This window comes from Gopherus flavomarginatus, chromosome 3, assembly GCF_025201925.1.
Source record: "Gopherus flavomarginatus isolate rGopFla2 chromosome 3, rGopFla2.mat.asm, whole genome shotgun sequence".
Classification (NCBI taxonomy): Eukaryota; Metazoa; Chordata; order Testudines; family Testudinidae; genus Gopherus; species Gopherus flavomarginatus.
In genome coordinates, this window is record NC_066619.1 from 180,048,615 (window position 1) to 180,069,039 (window position 20,425).

At 39.0% G+C, this 20,425-nt stretch overlaps 1 pseudogene; it reads right to left on the bottom strand.

Annotated features, from left to right (window-relative positions):
• LOC127047370 (bifunctional heparan sulfate N-deacetylase/N-sulfotransferase 3-like) overlaps window positions 1-20,086 on the bottom strand; it is an 88,101-nt pseudogene extending 68,015 nt beyond the window's left edge.
• Window positions 20,087-20,425: the final 339 nt, after the last annotated feature.

Here is a 20,425-nt window from a genome sequence, read left to right on the forward strand (position 1 = left end):
AATAAATGATACTGAACAATAATATTATTACTAATTGCAATTCTGTCCTTAAAGCTAATTTGAGAAGGTGGAGTGTAGATAGAAATGCTTAATAGTAAAATATTACAGTAGCAAAAGCTATTCAAGAATATGAAGAAACTGTCAGCAATAGGCATGCCTGCCTAATTAAGTTTCTTATCAGTGATGCTTCAGATAAAAACAAACTTGTTATTGTTGTCAGATGCTACCGGTGTGGTGCTCTGCTCTGATCAATGTTGATATCACTCGGCGCGTGCGTGTGTTCCCTCTATGTGCTGTCCCAGCTCTTCGAAGATAGCTGACACAGCAGACCCGAAAGGAACCCCCAATGACCACAGACACTAGTAAGGTACGAAGGCACGTCAGCCAAGTTTATTGTCGAAGAGAAACACAGTCTCCAGCTCCCCGGCAAACGTAGTCCAAGGTGCTGCTAAGGTGCAGCTAGCCAGTACATATGTGCTCCCTGACAGCTCAGTCAGTGGTGGGACTTTCCACTGCCTCCTTGGCTGGACAAAGACACCGCCCCAGGGATGCATTCTTATACACAGGTACAAACAAGTTACACATCACTCCTGACATATTGAGGTGCAACCCCTCTACATAGCAAGGTACAACCCCTCTACGCAGTAAGGTGACACCTCTCACCTTGTACATGTTGGTTGGAACAAAGCAATGCTATCCATCATATTACCCTTTTGGCCCTGTCATTGGGATGGATCAGCCTGTTCCTTGTTATCTGTGTGGAATGTGCAAGTATGTGAATGTTCTGATATCTAGTGTTCAGTACCTTTTAGGTACGTATCTTCTTGCAGCACCAGCCCTTTCCTTGCCAGCTTGTGTGAGCAGGGCCTGCCTCTGGCTCACAGCTTCACTTTGCTTTATGTTAGCAAAGTCTTGACCATTACTTTAGTTTAGGCCTCAGGCCTCATACTGGGCCTCTGATACCAAGGTTTATATCTTAGGGCCTCTACTTACTACAGTTATGTTTTGGTTAAGAAATGAAACAAATAATTCTGATACCTAGATTGAATACATTTTGCTCAATCCCTTAAATTATTTCCATGGCATACATACAACTCTATTCCTCTTTGAGCTTTCTGTAATCTGAAATTTTGTATTTACTATTCTATTTGGGCAGGGGGAGGAAGGGGAGGATGGCATCAAGACAGTTATATTTCCCTAACTCTGTTTGATGCCATGTTTATGAAAAATGCTTTGCTTTTACAAGCATTTCAGAACAATGGGAGAATTCCATCTAATTTCTGAGTCTCCTGAGATTAAAATATTATCGTTAGTTTTAGAATTTCTTGAAAGTCTAGACTATGCATCTGTGAATTTTAACATTATCAAATATTAAGAGATAATTTACTGGCAAAACTTCTATTCAAATGTAATCCAATACAATATAATAAGGATTTATTCCATGCAAAATAGAGCAATGTAAGAATGAGGAGCTGGTCAAAATATAGAAAACAAACAAATCTGCAAAAACGTTCCATGAAACTGTTTTTGCCTATTAGTGTGTGTGTATGTTTGTGTGTATAAATGTCAATATTTTGACATTTTCCTATCAGCTATAAAACAGCCTTACATTCAGTAAATTATTGATTATAAAACTGCTGGCCCTAGAGACAGAAATAAGAATCAGTCACAACAATCCGGGTTGGTATGTGGATGCACAGAAGAGAGGTAAAGAGCCCTCCTCCTATACAGTTTGCATAAGCTCCAGCCACAATTGCAGCCTGGGTATACTGTAGTGAGCGGGCTGCAACATCCTAAAGACAAATCTATGGTCTGGGTTTTAACTAACTCATTACTTCTATTCTGAAGACCATTTCTCCCTTCAATCTGATTTAGGTGACTAGAGGAGCCCTCTGGGCATGCATCTTCCCTTTGCAACATGGAAAGTTTATGGCTGCCATCCTGGCAGCTTGCTTGGCCCTGCATAGGTGAAATTTACTAGGAGCACCATAAAGCAGGTGATTCAGAGTTCAAGGGGATGGGCTTGGAGCACAGAGAAGTTGGTCTATTCTGTGGCTCGATTTCTATGTGGAAATCCAGGCAGAAAATACAGCTGAGATCTGTTACTTCCTGAAGGTCTCCTCTGTGGCTACACCTGAACTATTGCAAGTGGACCCATCAGATATCATGGAAAGGAAGCCAAGACTGTAGTTGTAACTATGGGATTGAGAGGAGATGCAGTTTCAAAAACCCAAAGCTATTAAACCATCACATTTGAGGAAATCTGTGACCAAAAAAAAAGAAAAAAATATTCCCCTCTCTTAGTGGCCTCTTGCATTTTCCCCCCCATGGGAGGGAGCAATAGGGAGGAAGTGATGTAGCCCTTTGTCAATATTTTTCATTTTTACTGACTGAATTCTTCTCTTAGAAGACAGGCTCAAGGCTTGCTTGAAGGCAGCAGAGGAAAGTGAAGGTGTTTTATTTCTCTTTGTTTGCTTTCTCCTTCTTCAACCACATTGTTTTTCCCATTTGGATTCTCTCTTTGCAGCACAAGCACATCGAAACTGACACTAAACTGTCACTTTCAGACAGTGCTTCACTGCAAGAGCCTTGTCTCCAATCAGATATTTTCATTCCCATTTCCCCATAGCACCACTTGTAACACAAATTGCTTTTTTTCAAAAAAAAGTTAGTTCTCAATTACCAGGAGCTACAGTCAATCCCAAATCCTTTTCTTCAAAAGGTCTAGGGAGGTGCAACTACATTAATATGTTACACAGTCAGAATCTCAGCTGTTGCCCAGACAGACTTAGAGCTAACTTTGTTTCCCTCAAGCCCATCTGCTCTAAGCTCCTTTGCATTACACCACAGTTTGGGTTGGCAGGAGTCATGCTGCGGATCAGTCTTGCTCTGAATTGCATTTGGCTGTCTGCAGTTCCAAAGCAATGTTTGGCTACTGTGGATCACCCCATTTTGCCCAGACATGTCTTGTTAGGATTGGGAAGAGGGTGACCTAGTTGCTGCAATGGTGGTCCACACTATTACCTGGGTTTTCTCGGAACCCAAAACAGCGGTAACTTAACTGGTTCTCTCTAGGTGGTGACAGGAATAAATCAATGGAACATAGTGCTTCTATCTGATGAAAGAGTGATATAAACCAGAGTGCTTTAATCTAGAACTACTTGGGTGGCAGGCCAGTCCTTGCTCACAGACAACCTGCCAATCTGAAACATATTCTCACCAGTAACTGCACACCGCACCATAATAACTCTAGCTCAGGAACCAATCCATGCAACAAACCTCGATGCCAACTCTGCCCACATATCTACATCAGCGACACCATCACAGGACCTAACCAGATCAGCCACACCATCACTGGTTCATTCACCTGCACATCCACCAATGTAATATACACCATCATATGCCAGCAATGCCTCTCTGCTATGTACATCGGCCAAACTGGACAGTCTCTACGAAAAGGATAAATGGACATAAATCAGACATTAGGAATGGCAATACACAAAAACCTGTAGGAGAGCACTTCAACCTCCCTGGCCACACTATAGCAGACCTTAAGGTGGCCATCCTGCAGCAAAAAAACTTCAGGACCAGACTTCAAAGAGAAACTGCTGAGCTTCAGTTCATCTGCAAATTTGACACCATCAGCTCAGGGTTAAACAAAGACTGTGAATGGCTTGCCAACTACAGAACCAGTTTCTCCTCTCTTGGTTTTCACACCTCAACTGCTAGAACAGGGCCTCATCCTCCCTGATTGAACTGACATCATTATCTCTAGCTTGCTTGCTAGCATATATATACCTGCCCCTGGAAATTTCCACTACACGCATCTGAGGAAGTGGGTATTCACCCACGAAAGCTCATGCTCCAAAACGTCTGTTAGTCTATAAGGTGCCACAGGATTCTTTGCTGCTTTTACAGATCCAGACTAACACGGCTACCCCTCTGATACTAGAGCATTTCAAAACAAGTATATTTATCTAGAGTTCAGAAATGGTTTTGAGGTATCAGCAGTCAGCCTTCCAGTCGTGCCACCTTCCAGCTAGCTGCTCAGGAACTTAGCTGTCCAATCCTTTCCCAAAGGAAGCTTCCTCAGACTGCTCCAAAGCATATTCTTTCATCTAAGCACATAATCTATAGTGATTCCTAGTGGGTCACCAATTCTCCTAATTTCAGCTAAACTACTCATTATCTCTTATCAAAAGTTTTCTAGTCATAATAACAATATGTCAGGGGCATTAAAACCGAGGTTGCTATTCACTCACTCTTTTCCATGCTTGTTAACTTTCTGCCCCATCCTCCCATTCTGATTAAACTGAAAGTATGCAGCTGTCTGACCTTGTCTCACAAAGGACCAAGATTTTTCTAGCTATGCAGTGTTTGGTTTTCAGCTGGCAGTGGCTGAACATACAAAATTGCTGACTGCAGTACTGTCAAATTCTGGGGTACATGCAGGAATGTCAAATTCTGGGATAAAATACACCTCTCGGGAGATTTCCTCATATACAAGGAAATTCTCAAAGTCAGGTGAAATGGCTTGCCAGGGGCCTTACAGAGAGCAGTTCAAAGAAACCAGAATGGATTCAAGAACTGGGCCCATAATGTTACTCTGCACTTATTGTAAAACTTTTCATTTAAGGATCTCACAGGAAATTAAATATAGCATTGTCAAGTAGGTAATTAACATCATTAGGGCTCATATTCAGTGTAACTCATTAATTTCTATGTAGCTTATGAGAGTATTCACCACATTTACAATCTAGAGATTTAACTATTAGGTTTGCTCAATTTGCATGTAAAACTTGCTTTTTCTAACAGTCACAAAATGACTCTGGAATCTGACAGTCAAATTGGATTCTTTCCATCTCGTGCAACATCACCAGCATGAGAGGCTCTGCAGGCCCAGTTATGCCTATGGAGACACCCATGCAACATCATTGTCTCCAGATTATGCCTTCAGTGACACCTTTTCGAGCTACGCTGATGGCTAATGCAGTTTACAGGAGCCACTGAAGGCATAATCTGAAGATGATGATGATTAGATGTTGCTAATGGCATAAGCTCTATTACTGGTGATGTGACAAGAGATGGAAAGAATCAAATTTGACTGTCAGAGCCTGGGGTGTGTCTATTGGGCACACAGTTAAAAAATCTTTTTACTTGCAAACTGAGCAAGTTTGAGGTAGAAATCATTGCACTACATTGAACATGGAAACCCCAGCCACCACCCTTCCCCAGCGTCATTTCTACAGAGTCATGGCTCAGGATAGAATAGAACTTTCAGTATTTCCAAAATTGCAAAACTTCTATGCCAGTCTGCATGATTCAGTCAAAACCATATTCTGCACTGACCATGTGCATTTGATTATATGTATTCAGTCTGATATAGCGTGCAGCCCACAAGAGTCTTGGGGGACCAGTTTTGAAGTTTTAATACCAAAAGTGGATGTTTCATATATAATCTAGATTGTGAAATGTTTGATTGTATTTACTGAATATCTTTGAATGCTGAATTGATCTGGGTCTGGTTCATCATTACTCTGTGGCAAAGCCAACTAGAAAGAAAAATATCATTTCGATGTAGTGAATGCTACCTGACCTTCCATAGTTAAAACATTGCAGACTTTAGAAGTTTGTTTATTCCTAGAGCCTTTATGGTGGGTGCTATTATTAAATGGCAAGAGCAGCTTTTAACAGACTCTTGTTGTAAGAGTTCCAACTTCTTTGCTATGTCGTTTCTTTGTTTTCTTCAAATTCCTCCACCTCCAAGTGCAGAAACATAATTCTAATGAATTGTTATGGCCAAGATTTTACTTATGCAACTCCCTTCCCTCCCCAAGATATTTTAAATCATGGTGTCATTTACACATTGGATTACACTCACCATATCTGGCAATAAATGTTATGCCATACAGAGTAATAAAATTCTATTTATTGTGGGTAGCACATATTGACTTTTGTGCTTTTAAAACTGCAAGCATGGCATTGATTTAGTGTACATTTTGCATGTAAAATTATCCATCCAGATTTTCTTAAGGCTACCCATTAGTGTGGTATTGAGTAACTATAGTTTCTGTATTGCCACTCATTGATTAGTAAATTATGAAGATTTTTTTTATTTATTGTTTTGGAATATGTTCTGACCAAATTTTATCTTCAGCATAATGGCAATATACTACCTTTATAAAAGCAATATGTCTGCAAGTGTTATCATAATGTACAGTGACTGTACTATCAATAAGGCTACTATAATGTAATGTGCATGCTATGTAACAATAATATCCCAATAATGTTACTGCCAGTTCACCTTCTCTTTGATGTCACTGTAATGCCACAGTAAATTGTTGTCTGCTGTTTGTGCATAAATAAATACAATATAAGCAATAATGAATGCCCAGTTGTATAAAGCAAGGTAGTAAGTTCATCAAGAAGCCCTACAGACCAAGTAAATCAAAATGAGCTATGACCATTCACACATGGACACTTATTCTCTGGTGACAGAAAAAGGACTATGAGTTCAGGCACCCAGATGTTTGTCAAACCAAAGAAAGGGTATTGGATTGTTTAAGTTTCCTTAAAGCAAGGCTGCCCTCCGAATTCCAATACTAATTTGTCTCATCAGAAAACACTTACCTAAAAGTGAATGAGTATAAGCCTTGCTCTATAGTTGCCAGTCTTTTGATACAGTAGTAGGAAAGATGAGGCAGCCAGGGTTTTAGTTCTCGGTAGTGTTGGACTAACATACATTGCAGTCTGGACACAATGCATGTGCACCAGGAAGACTGTGTCTTTGTCAGGGATGTGGTCAGAGCAAAGAAATGACTCCCCCTTTGGCACTAAGTCTTTTACATACTTCTTTTCCTCAGGTTTTCCTCATCTGTCAAATGGAAAACAACTTCAGCATATAGTGGTTTTATGAGGAATATTAATGAATGTCTGTAAAATTTTATGTGAATGCTAGAGATATGCTGTTTGGATCAGACCTGTCTGCCTAAAGGGCACAGCTGAACCACAGCATCCAAACAATCTTGAACTTGGAGGTTGAAATCAGGAGCCAGACTTTCCCAATCTTTGGGGATGTTGAGACTGAGGCTACTGTAAAGGTAGATTTGAATAAACTATTCTACAAACCCAGAACAGGAGCTCAAAGCTAGAGCTGCGGCTCAGGCCCATTTCTTCTGTGAAGAGATGCATAGTACTTGCCAAAAGAACAATGATCAGAATATTAGACAAAATAGGCTTCATTGATATAGTTAATAATCCACTTCTATTTCATAACATAGTATTTAAAATTTAAAATTGCAATTTCAGGACAATCTTCTAATGGAGTCTAAAAAATTTTAGGAGCAGAGCTTCAGCTAGTGTAAATTGTTAGGTACCAGGCTGTGGCAATCTTGTCTAGTGGTCAGAGTAGGTAGTCCAAGGAGGGAAACAAAAGTGAGAGTCAGAACCAGAGTCAAGCCAGAATCAGAGCCAGGAACCTGATCTAAGGATCAGAACCAGTTTACTGGGATTCAGGGAAGGCAGGAGCAGAGCTGGATCCCAGGTAGCAGTGAGTGTGGAACTGGACTGGAACACAGCAGGAGCAAACACAGGTGCAGACAAATGCTTTAAGCACATAGGGCCCTAATGCTGTTGCTGGTATTAAGAGCAGATCTGCTGATCTTTTCAGCCAGTCAGGTGGTTGGGCCAATCAGACAACTCAGCTATGGCCCAGCTGCACTCATTAGACTGCCTGCAGGTTAAGCTATCAGGTAAGCAGTCTAGCTGTGGGCCCTTACTCCTGACATATAGTTCCATTAGTTATATATTGGAGACAAAGTAATTGGTAATGATATAAAACAACATGGCTTTTTAACCATTAGATTAATTAACTTGTTTATCTGACCACGTGAGCTTTAGCACATTTCATTTATGATTTAAATCCCTTACCTATCAAAACATACATAGTGCTACTATATATATTGCAGATAAGACAGTATGCGGACAATCACTGGTAAGAAACAGTAGCAGGCTAAAATTCTTCATATTTTCTTTACATTTCTGTCATGGACTTCAAGTATTCAATGAACAACCCCTTCTGCTGTTAAATTTCAAGGTGTATTCTGGTTTTTGTTTGTTTTGTTGTTATTCAGTTTTGTTTTTCTATAACTGGAAAAAAATACATTAAAAATCATAGTAACTGTGATTTCAACAAAGCATGAGTGTTACAATAATGAAATTCAGGCAAATAAGATGAGAACATGTGGTATATTTCATCCACTCGATCTATAGAGTTTCTGTGCCAAAATTCAATCAGGGAATACATAGGGTAGTCTGATAGCCGAAGATAATCTCTATTAGTCATAAAACAACAAGAGGGGAATAGTAACAGTTTACTAACAAAACAGGAGATTCTAATTTACTATAGCTTTCTGAATAGCCTTGACTAAATATTACATATTGTAATTTAGAGATCTTCAAATATTTGTTTGTAATATGAACAGGGCTCTATGAATAAGAAAAAAATGTGTTAGTTCAAAGTATTGTTTATTACAAAAGTCATAATTCTCAATTAATCTCAAATGTTATGTGTATGTACACACACTAGATGTTTTGACAGTGGGCACTTGAAAATACTTACGATGGACAGACATACAAACAGACAGGTAAACAAGGAAAAACTAGCATTTGTTCGGCATTAAAGCTCAGTTCTGTTATAAAACATGACACCTCCTTACTCTCATTTGCTATCCAGTTGCATTCAGAATCGTACCTGATTACCATAATTTACTAAAATATCTAAAATAAATGGCATCTACTTTTACTTTGTGTTAGCACTGCAGAGCTAATAGAGTGCTAAGAAAGTGAAGTGGATTGAATTTCTGTTTTAACAGAATTGTTGTTAACTGAGTTCTGAAGGAAGAATCTTCATGATCAGTGATGCATAAGCTAGAGAAAACAAACAAACAAACAAACAAAACAGCTTCAGTTTTCAAATTCCTGGCTGAGTTTGTAAGGGTAGAAAGATCTCAGATATAATCTTTAAAATAATAAATTGAACAGAGATTCTATATGAGGTCATTGAGAACAATAAATATAAAAGCCCTGAATGCCATCTCTACAGAGTAACAAAAGGTAGAATCACAATTTAAGCTGAATATAGCAAAGGGAAGAATTCCAGATAGTAAGACTGCTTTTACAATGTTAAACTTTATAATATATGTAATTTGGCTATATTATCAAACATCTGCTACCTGACTACAGACGAGATTCCTGACATTGTATGAATTACCAGGACTTGGTTTTATGACTCCATCAACCCTGCTGATGTACCTGAGATATCAGAGACCTAAAGCAGGCCAGTAAGACGATGCATACATAGTTTTCCCATGTGACCTAAAATGCAAAAAGTTTCCACCACAAAAATGAAGATCAAGGAAAGGCCAGAATGGAGAGGAATAAGGCAGAAGGCTGAAATCTTGGCTCCACTGAATTCAATGGCAAAACTCCCTTTCCCCTCGTTAGGGACAGGATTTAACCCCCATTCTTTTTAACAGAGATTTAGCTGTCTTCTCTTTCTGTGTGTGCAGAAGTGTGTGTGACCCTAAAATTCCCCTTAGTCTTTGGGGCTTGAACTGTCATCATTGACCTGCTTTGGAAATTAGATTTCAACTTAACTTTCAGTCTACCCTATACCAGTATCCTTTTAACTAATAATCATTTGACTATTTCTCTTCATTGCTTTAGCTTATCATTGCCAGATTGGCAATCATTACCACGTTGAAAAAAACAAACCTCACAAAATAAATAATTATCCTCAACCTGGGAGAAAGTCAGCAAATTGTAATTACCAGTGACAAACAGGAGACTCTAGAAAATTGGTATTAAATGTTATGTATTACACGTTAAAGTACAGCAATAAAATTAGTAGCCCTGAAACTGATATAAACTTTAACCTAAAATCACAGTGTCAAGCACTATTCATGTAAAATATCTATCAAGGCATCTAATTGTCATAAAAATCATTGTGCTTAATAAAAGTGACAAGCAAGACAAGCCTTACCTGACATGTTCCACTATAACACAAAAAGAAGATATGGAGCTAGATATAAAATACAGGCTAGTCAAAATTTCACAAGCTTGTGAACACACAATAGCTCTGGTGTCTGAGTTCACTGTCAAACAATAACTATGAAATATTATATACTATAAGTGAAGGAATAGCGATTAATTGCTTGAAGAGTGAATGATCTAATCAAGAGTAAGCACACAAATCTACTCATTTTGTTTTCATAAACTCTGAATGACCTCTCTATTACCACAAGAAGAGGGAGTTTGTGCATGTGTGTTTATGTATATATAAAAAGAGATGGAAATACTTGCTCCCCAACCTCCCTGGGGACCTTCAGAAGCTCTTCATTTGGAGTACTACTGAGTAGCTGCCATGGTTTTGGAGGTGGGGCAGGGTGTGAAAGAGGAAGACTTCTCTGTGTCTGTGTCCCATCATGAATGTCACCATTTCTAAGAAGTGCCATTGGAAAGTATAAAGGGAAAAAGATATAATATGATGTTATTTGATAAATATGTCACTGTGTAACGAAATATTATCATAAGGCATGCTCCTCCTGAGGTATGCATAACCTTAACTTTGTTATTTCTTAATTTATGAGTGCTTAGTTGTGTGGCCTAAATATTTTTTGTTTTAAATAAACTCCACTTTAAGGTGAGTGAAGACTGGAGTGATTAAGAATCTTTACTGTACTTAATAATCTCCAGTTGGCACAAGTCAAAAATATAAAAATCTATATGTTTGGGCCTATGTATTTCAGAGGGATATTCCTGCACACTTTCAAGGATTTTGTTATGAGGGCTCTTATTTATAAAATTAATGTTCTTCAAAACTTTCCACATACTTTATGACACCCTGCCAGATACCAACCAGATACGTAATATCTGTGGAGGCCCTAATATTTGCAGTTTTAAATATTCTCAAACTGAATAGTTAGCTACTATTTTGTATTCCTGTTACAATGTTTTGCACATGAATTACTTTAAAACCATTCTGAGATTCATATAGGAATTTGAAATGATACAAAATGTAGTTATTCTCATGAGTAATTTAGGCATGTCATAAACATAAATTGCTACCTTCTTATTTTCTTTTTATGATTTGTGACATTAGAATGGATTACATGTGACATTAGAATGGATTACATCTGTACTGTTTTCTGCTTTGCGGATGATTTTTGTCATACGAATGAAGATGAGAACAAGAAAGAATGAAAATCAGTTCTCATTCTTCAATGTAAGCTATTTGTATGACAGTCTTAAAATTGAAATGAGTGGAGAAAATACAACACACACTCTATTCTAGTAACAAGAATTGCAGCCTTAATGTAAAAATCATATAAAATTAACTAATTTATATGACAACTTCAGTATAATTTTTTAATTCTATCCTACAATATCTGAAGGCAAGTAAAAAGATTATGACCCTGAAGTTGTCAAAATAATGACTGAGATTTATACCTTTTCCCCCCTTGTTACAGTCTGTCATTACAATAAAATATGTTGTTGCCATTTTTTATTCTAGTTATAAGCCTTGGCAGAAGAATGAAGAATCTGTAAGTTTATGGGTCATTTTTAATATTCTGCATTTGGTTCCACTGGCAATTCCCACACCTACCGCTATCTATGGACACAACTTCCTGAATATGGGGGGACAGGATGACAGAACAGGCCAACTGCAATGTGGAATATTAAGATCATCAGATCTCCTCCTCCTCGTTGTCTGTTGTATGTTATAATATTTCACAGAATATGCAGACATACTAATTCTCATAAATCATATTGTGATATATATAGGAAAGGAGGTAGAAAAAGGCATTAACATAATAAATCCTTACTGTTGTTATAAAGGAATATCAGAGTCATTTTCAGATGCTTAAAACTGATTCCTGTAACTGAAAAAGGCCCAAACTGAGATTAGAACCCAACATTTTGGTGTATTTCAATAGCTGAGTAAAATAATAGCTTGATGAATTACATTTACACCCCAATATAACTGGATCTCCCAACAATACCAAAGTATGAGGAGAACTGTAGTGGCCCAAGAGAAAGCACAGTGGCAAATCACTTCTGCATTAAATATCCCTGAGATCTGTCACAATTCAGAGTAACTGTACCTCTTAACCCTTTGTTGTCTGCACAAGAGAGGCCCCTTAGGTCTCAGGCCTTTAGCCACCAGACCCACCTCTCTATGGCAGGGAACTGTGTTCCTCTCCTTCCACAGGAGGAATTTAGGCTTCTGCCCCATCTCCCACAATTCACTGTCATTTTCCCAGCAGTCTAACCTTAGCTCAGCTCCTGCAGTTTTGTTTTCTCTTGGGGGTATGACAGCCAGGGCCGGCTCCAGGGTTTTTGCCGCCCCAAGCAGTAGAAAAGAAAAATGCCATGATTGTGATCAGCAGCAGCTCTACCGCTGCTGCTTTCTTCTTCAGCAGCAATTCAGCGGCAGGTCCTTCCCTCCGAGAAGGACCGAGAGACCCGCCGCCGAATTGCCACCGAAGAGCCCGATGTGCCGCCCCTCCCCCTTGGCTGCCCAAGTACCTGCTTCCTGCGCTGGTGCCTGCAGCCGGACCCGATTACAGCGTTAGCAGAGACCAGCCAGCATTCACAAAGAAAAGCACATTCATTTTTAGGAAATAAGCATTACAGAAAAAACATATTATAAAACAATAAAAGGTCTATACTCATGCTAAATTTACCAGAGGTCACCCATCTTCTACATATAGAATCTGGTAGAGTTTAAAATACTTCAAATCCTTCCAGCAGTGCTTGCCCTATTGTTTATAACCTCATGTCTCCTGGGCTTCTTGAACCTAGTCTGAACAAGTATATGCAATCCCCCTCCCCACCAGGACTTCTCTGGAATTGTTTATCTGTCCCAGGTCTGTAGTAATTACCCCCTACTGATTTTAGCTCCTGGATGAAGCTCAGTAATCCTCACCCATGGAGCCAGTATAGAATTCCTTGTTCACAGAGCTACAGATAACATTTATAAAATTAATACTGTTAATAAAAAGGTAGTATTGCATGTGTTGTAGTATCTATCACAAGATCTGTGGATATGTTAAGGGAATCTTCAGAACCCTTTTTGTTTTTCCCCCAAAAGAGAGTTACTTGACTCCATTAATGGAAGAAATAAAAAGAAACTCCTTAACTGTTGGGAGAAAAATCTATTCCCATTTTCATTATAATGAAATAATTTTCATACACAATGTTGGCATTCAATCCTGCAAGATCTCTGAATTCTGAGGTCCAATTGACTTAAATTGCAAAGGGGAGCAGATGCTGCACGGTAGATCTGGCCCCTCATTTGGATCCTTAGCTATGAAAATTACAACAAAAATGTCAGATTCATAGATTCATATATTCTAGGATTGAAAGGACCTTGAGATGTCATCGAGTCCAGTCCCCTGCCCTCATGGCAGGACCAAATACTGTCTAGACCATCCCAGATAGACATTTATCTAACCTACTCTTAAATATCTCCAGAGATGGAGATTCCACAACCTCCCTAGGCAATTTATTTCAGTGTTTAACCACCCTGACAGTTAGGAACTTTTTCCTAATGTCCTAAACCTCCCTTGCTGCAATTTAAGCCCATTGCTTCTTGTTCTATCCTTAGAGGCTAAGGTGAAGAAGTTTTCTCCCTCCTCCTTATGACACCCTTAGATACCTGAGAACTGCTATCATGTTCCCTCTCAGTCTTCTCTTTTCCAAACTAAACAAACCAATCCTTTCAGCTTTTCTTCATAGATCATGTTCTCAAGACCTTTAATGATTCTTGCTACTCTTCTCTGGACCTTCTCCAATTTCTCCACATCTTTCTTGAAATGTGTTGCCCAGAACTGGACACAATACTCCAGTTGAGGCCTAACCAGCACAGAGTTGAGTGGAAGAATGACTTCTCATCTCTTGCTCACAACACACCTGTTAATGCATCCCAGAATCATGTTTGCTTTTTTTGCAACAGCATCACACTGTTGACTCATATTTCGCTTGTCGTCCACTATAACCCCTAGATCCCTTTCTGCCATACTCCTTCCTAGACAGTCTCTTCTCATTCTGTATGTGTGAAACTGATTGTTCCTTCCTAAGTGGAGCACTTTGCATTTGTCTTTGTTAAACTTCATCCTGTTTACCTCAGACCATTTCTCCAATTTATCCAGAGCATTTTGAATGATGACCCTATCCTCCAAAGCAGTTGCAATCCCTCCCAGTTTGGTATCATCTGCAAACTTAATAAGCGTACCTTCTATGCCAATATCTAAGTCATTGCTGAAGATATTGAACAGAGCCGGTTCCAAAACAGACCCCTGCAGAACCCCACTTGTTATATCTTTCCAGCAGGATTGAGAACCATTAATAACTACTCTCTGAGTACAGCTATCCAGCCAGTAGCCCCACCTTATAGTAGCCTCATCTAAGTTGTATTTGCCTAGTTTATCAATAAGGATATTATGCGAGACAGTATCAAATGCCTTACTAAAGTCTAGGTATACCACATCCACCGCTTCTCCCTTATTCGCATGACTTGTCATCCTATCAAAGAAAGCTATCAGATTGTTTTGACATGATTTGGTCTTTACAAATACATGCTGGGTATTCCCTATCACCTTACCACCTTCCAAGTGTTTGCAGATGATTTCCTTAATTACTTGCTCCATTATTTTCCCTGGCACAGAAGTTAAACTAACTGCTCTGTAGTTTCCTGGGTTGTTTTTATTTCCTTTTTTATAGATGGGCACTATATTTGCTCTTTTCCAGTCTTCTGGAAAATCATGGGACACAAGAGAGATTCCAGAGATAATAGCTAGGGGCTCAGATACCTCCTCTGTTAGTTCCTTGAGTATTCTAGGATGCATTTCATCAGGCCCTGATGACTTGCAGGCATCCAACTTTTCGAAGTGATTTTTAACTTGTTCTTTTTTATTTTATCTTCTAAACCTACCCCCTTCCCATTAGCGTTCACTATGTTAGGCATTCCTTCAGACTTCTTGGTGAAGATCGAAACAAAAAAGTCCTTAAGCAGCTCTGCCATTTCCAAGTTTCCTGTTACTGTTCTTTTCCCACTTGTTTGTTAGTATGCTTGAGGAGCAAAGATCTTTGAAGAGAATGCCCTAAGAGCATCAAGTCATTTTATACAGACAAAACTTAGTTCCTTCACAGAAAATATGTACACAATACATTGCAATACTCATTTTAATAAAAATATCTAACTAATGTCAATTAAGTGCTTTTTTCAAACATTGTACTGAATTTGCAAAATACCATAGAGAATATGAACAGCACAGAGAAAAGAAAATCATAAGAAGATGAGGGTTAGATTATAGTTAATAGATGCATCTTGTGAAGGACAGAATGAAGGCCTGCCTCAGAACAGGTTTCCACAGGAAGAATTCTGGCAGACTCAGAGAGAAGGCTCACAGGGAATTCTACTCAACACATTCTGCAGCAGAAACTTCGCCATCCTGGGAGCAAATGCTGTGTATGGTACTCTTTGCACCAGGTTGTGGCCTCATTTCCATTTTTGGGTGGCTAATGCAACCACAGTGTCCCACCGCCAAATTGCGCCTGGTCTTTACAGGAGAGTGTAATGGGACAGAGGAGGACCTTTTTCCCTCTCACCCTTTGTACTCTGTGCAGGCTCAGTGATAACCTGCCAGTAAGTACTGAATAGAAAGTAATAAAATATTATATGCACACACACAAAATACTACATTAAAAGAATGTTAAGGTTGCAAAGTCAAGCACTCAAAAGTTAGGAAATGCCAGAATTAAGGATGCTCGTGCAACCTTAATTCAACTCTCTTGTGTATATATATGAAAAATTATTTAATTACATGATCACACTCTTTTTTTCCACCAGACCCCCTTATGCAATACACAGAATGGATGTGCTCAATTAATTACTGTTAATTAACTTTTTTTTGGTTAATAAGAATGATCTTTTAGGTTACTTATTTCTGGGAATTGGCCTCTGTAACCTATGCAGATGCAAATACACCCACCCAGGAAGCCAGCAGATCATGTTAGAGATGAAATACCTTCACTACCTTACTACATGCCTGACTGGATACTTCTACAAAAATAAAGTAGTCACCAAGTATATATATATATATGTAAAAACCAAAAAACAATCAGGCAAAAATGGACAAATTTTTAATTTTCATCATAAATTGGGTTTTCCCAGCATTTCCACACTTCTACTTAAAATGTTTTTGTCTTTGTTAGTCAACTTTTGCTGTACATTGAGTGTGACCAATGAGTCAGAGGAGCCTCTGCAATTTCTCGGCTACATTGTGAATTTGTGTTTTTGTGTGTGTAGCCCAGCATTCCAAGAGCATCGTATCACACAAACACACACACAAACATACACAAATTCACAATATAGCAGAGAAACTGCAGAGGCTCTTCTGACTCATTTGTAACACTCAATGTACAGCAAAAGTTGACTAGCAAAGACAAGAACATTTTAAGTAGAAGTGTGGAAATGCTGGGACACACACACACACACACACACAGAGCTATGACTTAGGCAAAACTACCATCTAGCCAAATAATGTTAATTTTCATGACATCAGAACTTCATAATTTATCCAAAATGTCTCAATAAAAAAAAATCCCTCTCCCTATCAAAATCATAACCACTGATGGCAAAGAAACCTACTACTAATGAAACTTCTTCTCTGTCAAGAAACCAAATTTAGTAGGGTTCCTTGTTAGAAAAGGGAAAAATAAACTTACTGCTGTATGTGAGCTAGATGTTATTCCATTTTTCTTGTTTGCAGGGATAAAACAGCAAATCATAGCTTGGAAAGGTAATCTTTCTTTTCCTCTCCTACATATTATCTTTGCAGTTCAAATAACAGTCTAGTGGTTAAAAATAAAACAGAATAGCTGTGCCATATAGTATAGCATCTGGGTAATATCCAGTTCCCATATGTTCCATCTACACTATTCAATTTGGATCTAGCTCAGGGATAAGCTAGGTTGCGTCCATCGTAATACATTTTAAACTTGATGTTCACTGCAAGCTTATTTCTTGTTTAATTTATATGCATATGGACTTACGACAAGTAAAATCTGTTCTGAATAGAATGCGTTTATAATCAACAAGATGGTCTACAGTGGGTTTGATTATCAGACATTTGGGGCTGAATTTCAGCTGCCTCTCAAACTGTTCAGTAATTAATTAACATCACAAAATCCATTCTGGTTTTGTCTGAAATGTATCAGAAAAGGAAAATTAAAACACTTTGAAAAATGAATTATTTTAATTATAGGGGCATATGAATGAATTCATATAGCTTGTTGAATAACAAAGGTTTTTTATATTTCTGGGACAGAATAACATGCTGCTTTGTATCCTTCAAAACAGCAAGGCTGCAAAGCCTATTTAAAAAAATTGGGATCCTGTGCTTTGTTTAGTGGTATTTAACTCTTCAAATTACTGCCTTTTAAAAACAGCCTATCCTGACAATTGCTATTCATGAATTGTGCATGTTCACTGAGACACAGCTGTGAGGTACAGCTTGCTACCCTCCATGCTGCTAGCCAAAGCCACTGCCCAGAGCATCAGTGAGTGGAGCTTTGGCCCTGCCTCCATCTTTAGGGTGCTACGTGGCCCTGCAGGAGTAGGGAATGACTGGAATTCATTTAGTCCATAACATGTATCATGTAAAGGGTAACCAGGCGATAGAAAGAATAGCTTATAGCGATAGAGACTTTAAAGGCCAACCAGAATTTAGCCCAAAATTAGCTGTGGCCAGTAACATGCACTTATAATCTCTTTCAATATATCCATCCATGACAGGGTAACAAGGCTTGTGGATAGTGGGGAAGCAGTAGATGTGGTATATCTTGACTTCAGTAAAGCTTTTGATACTGTTTCTCATGGCCTTCTCATAAATAAACTAGGGAAATACAACCTAGATGGAGCTACTATAAGGTGGGTGCAAAACTGGTTGGAAAACCATTCCCAGAGAGTAGTTATCAGTGGTTCACAAGGGATAACCAGTGGGGTCACGCAGGGATCAATCCTGGGTCTGGTTCTGTTCAATATCTTCATCAATAATTTATATAATGGCATAGAGAGTACACTTAAAAAGTGTGCAGACAATATCAAGCTGGGAGAGGTTGCAAGTGCTTTGGAGGATAGGATTAAAATTCAAAATGATCTGGAGAAACTGGAGAAGTGGTCTGAAGTAAATAGGATGAAATTCAATAAAGACAAATGAAAAGTACTCCATTTAGGAAGGAACAATCAGTTGCACACATACAAAACGGAAAATGACTGCCTGGGAAGAAGTATTGCAGAAAGGGATCTGGGGATCACAGTGGACCACAAGGTAAATATGAGTCAACAATATAACGCTGTTGCAAAAAAGCGAACATCATTCTGGGATGTATTAGCAGAAGTGTCGTAAGCAAGACACAAGAAGTAATTCTTCCACTCTACTCTGCGCTGATTAGGCATCATCTGGAGTATTGTATCCTGTTTTGGGTGCCACATTTCAGGAAAAATGTGGACAAATTGGAGACAGTCCAGAGAAGAGCAACAAAAATGATTAGAGGCCTAGAAAACATGACCTATGAGGGAAAATTGAAAAAATTGGGTTGTTTAGTCTGGAAAAGAGAAGACTGAGAGGGGACATGACAATGTTTTCAAGTACAAAAAAAAGGTTGTTACAAGGAGGAGGGAGAAAAATTGTTTTTCTTAACCTCTGATGTTAGGACAAGAAGCAATGGGCTTAAATTGCAGCAAGGGAGGTTTAGGTTGGATATTAGGAAAAACTTCCTGTCAGAGTGGTTAAGCACTAGAATAAATTGCCTAGGGAGGCTGTAGTATCTCCATCACTGGAGATTTCTAAGAGTAGGAAGGGCCATCCTTTGGATTTATGGGACCCTACTCAGTATTATTAAACTGGTCCCCCTACTCCCGACAGTAGCCCGAACTCGCAGCCTGGGAGGGAGGGACGAGGCAGCAAAGGATACCAATGTCTCATGGTGGCAGACAGTCACAGTTCCCCACAGAAAGCCCTTTACCCTCTCTCCCTCACATAGAATGCGTGGCGTCAACGCATTCAGCTCTGTGAATATGGCCTCTACCTAAGGACACTGCAATGCGTATTGGGTGTCCGGGAGCCAACCCGCTCTTACCTGCTGTCATGGGCAGTGAGTGAAGCTGCCGCTTGGGGAGGCTAGCTCCCCAGCCCACCTGTGACCCTGCCTATACTCCACCCCTGCTGTGTCCCAGACCCCGCCCTCCACTCTGGCCAGGCCCTGCCCTCTCCCCACTATCTTCCTCCTCCTCCATGATCACCCCCTTCCACTCAAATCCCTGAACCCAAATGAAGCAAATGACATTTGGAAAAAAAAAACAAAACCAAAAAACCACTCTTCTGCAATTTCTTTCTAAAGAAAATGGAGCATGTTTTCCACTGCATGCCAGAAAGTGAAAACTGGACATGCAGAAGGTAACAAATTAAAAGCACTAAACTTGGGAAGAAAAAGTGTCACAGGTTTTTTTGATATACTCTGAAATTTGTCAGAGATTTATTTGCAAAAACTTCGTCGTAAGGGCAAGTCAGCTGTCCTGCTGAGTACAACATTAAATATTATGGAATACATGATGCAGCTCTTCTCTGTTTTACATTTTCTTAATCAGTATTTCTAAGCTGATTTTATATTTTAAAGGTACTATTAAGCCTTCATAAAATAATCATTCCAGATTACTACATATTTAACTCACTGAAACAAAGACATTATTTTAAACAATCAGTCACAAAGATTTAGTGTATTCATAACAACATTCATTGCTTTTAGAAAAAGGGAACACTAATTTACTTTGTGTGATCTCCATAACTATAGTCATCTTAATGAAATTTCACCAACTTAAAAAAATTAGCTTTCCAAAGATTTTAGACATAACAAAGGATTTTATATCTTACTAAGGCCTGGGCTACACTAGCGTGGGGGTTAATATTAAGATATGCAACTTCAGCTATGCAAAGTATCTTTGTTCAATTTACCTGGCCATCCTCACGGCAGCAAGTCGACTGCAGCAGCTCCCTCTTTGACTCCACTTACTCCTCCTGTCGAGATGGAGTGCGGTCATCGATTCGTGGATCAATTTATCGGTCTAGACGAGACATGATAAATCAATCCTCTAACACTACCTGGCGGGTAGTATAGATGTACCCTAAGGTACTGATTTTGCTAGAGGGTTCTCTTAAAACTAGTTCATCAACTAGTTGGAAGTAAAGAAGGAAAACGCATTTGTCCAGTTATCTGGCAGGAAAGGGGTGTTGTCCCTTTAAGGGCTCTCTTCAAGGATTTTTCAGAGATGTGATTTTATCATCTTCAGCAACAAACTAAT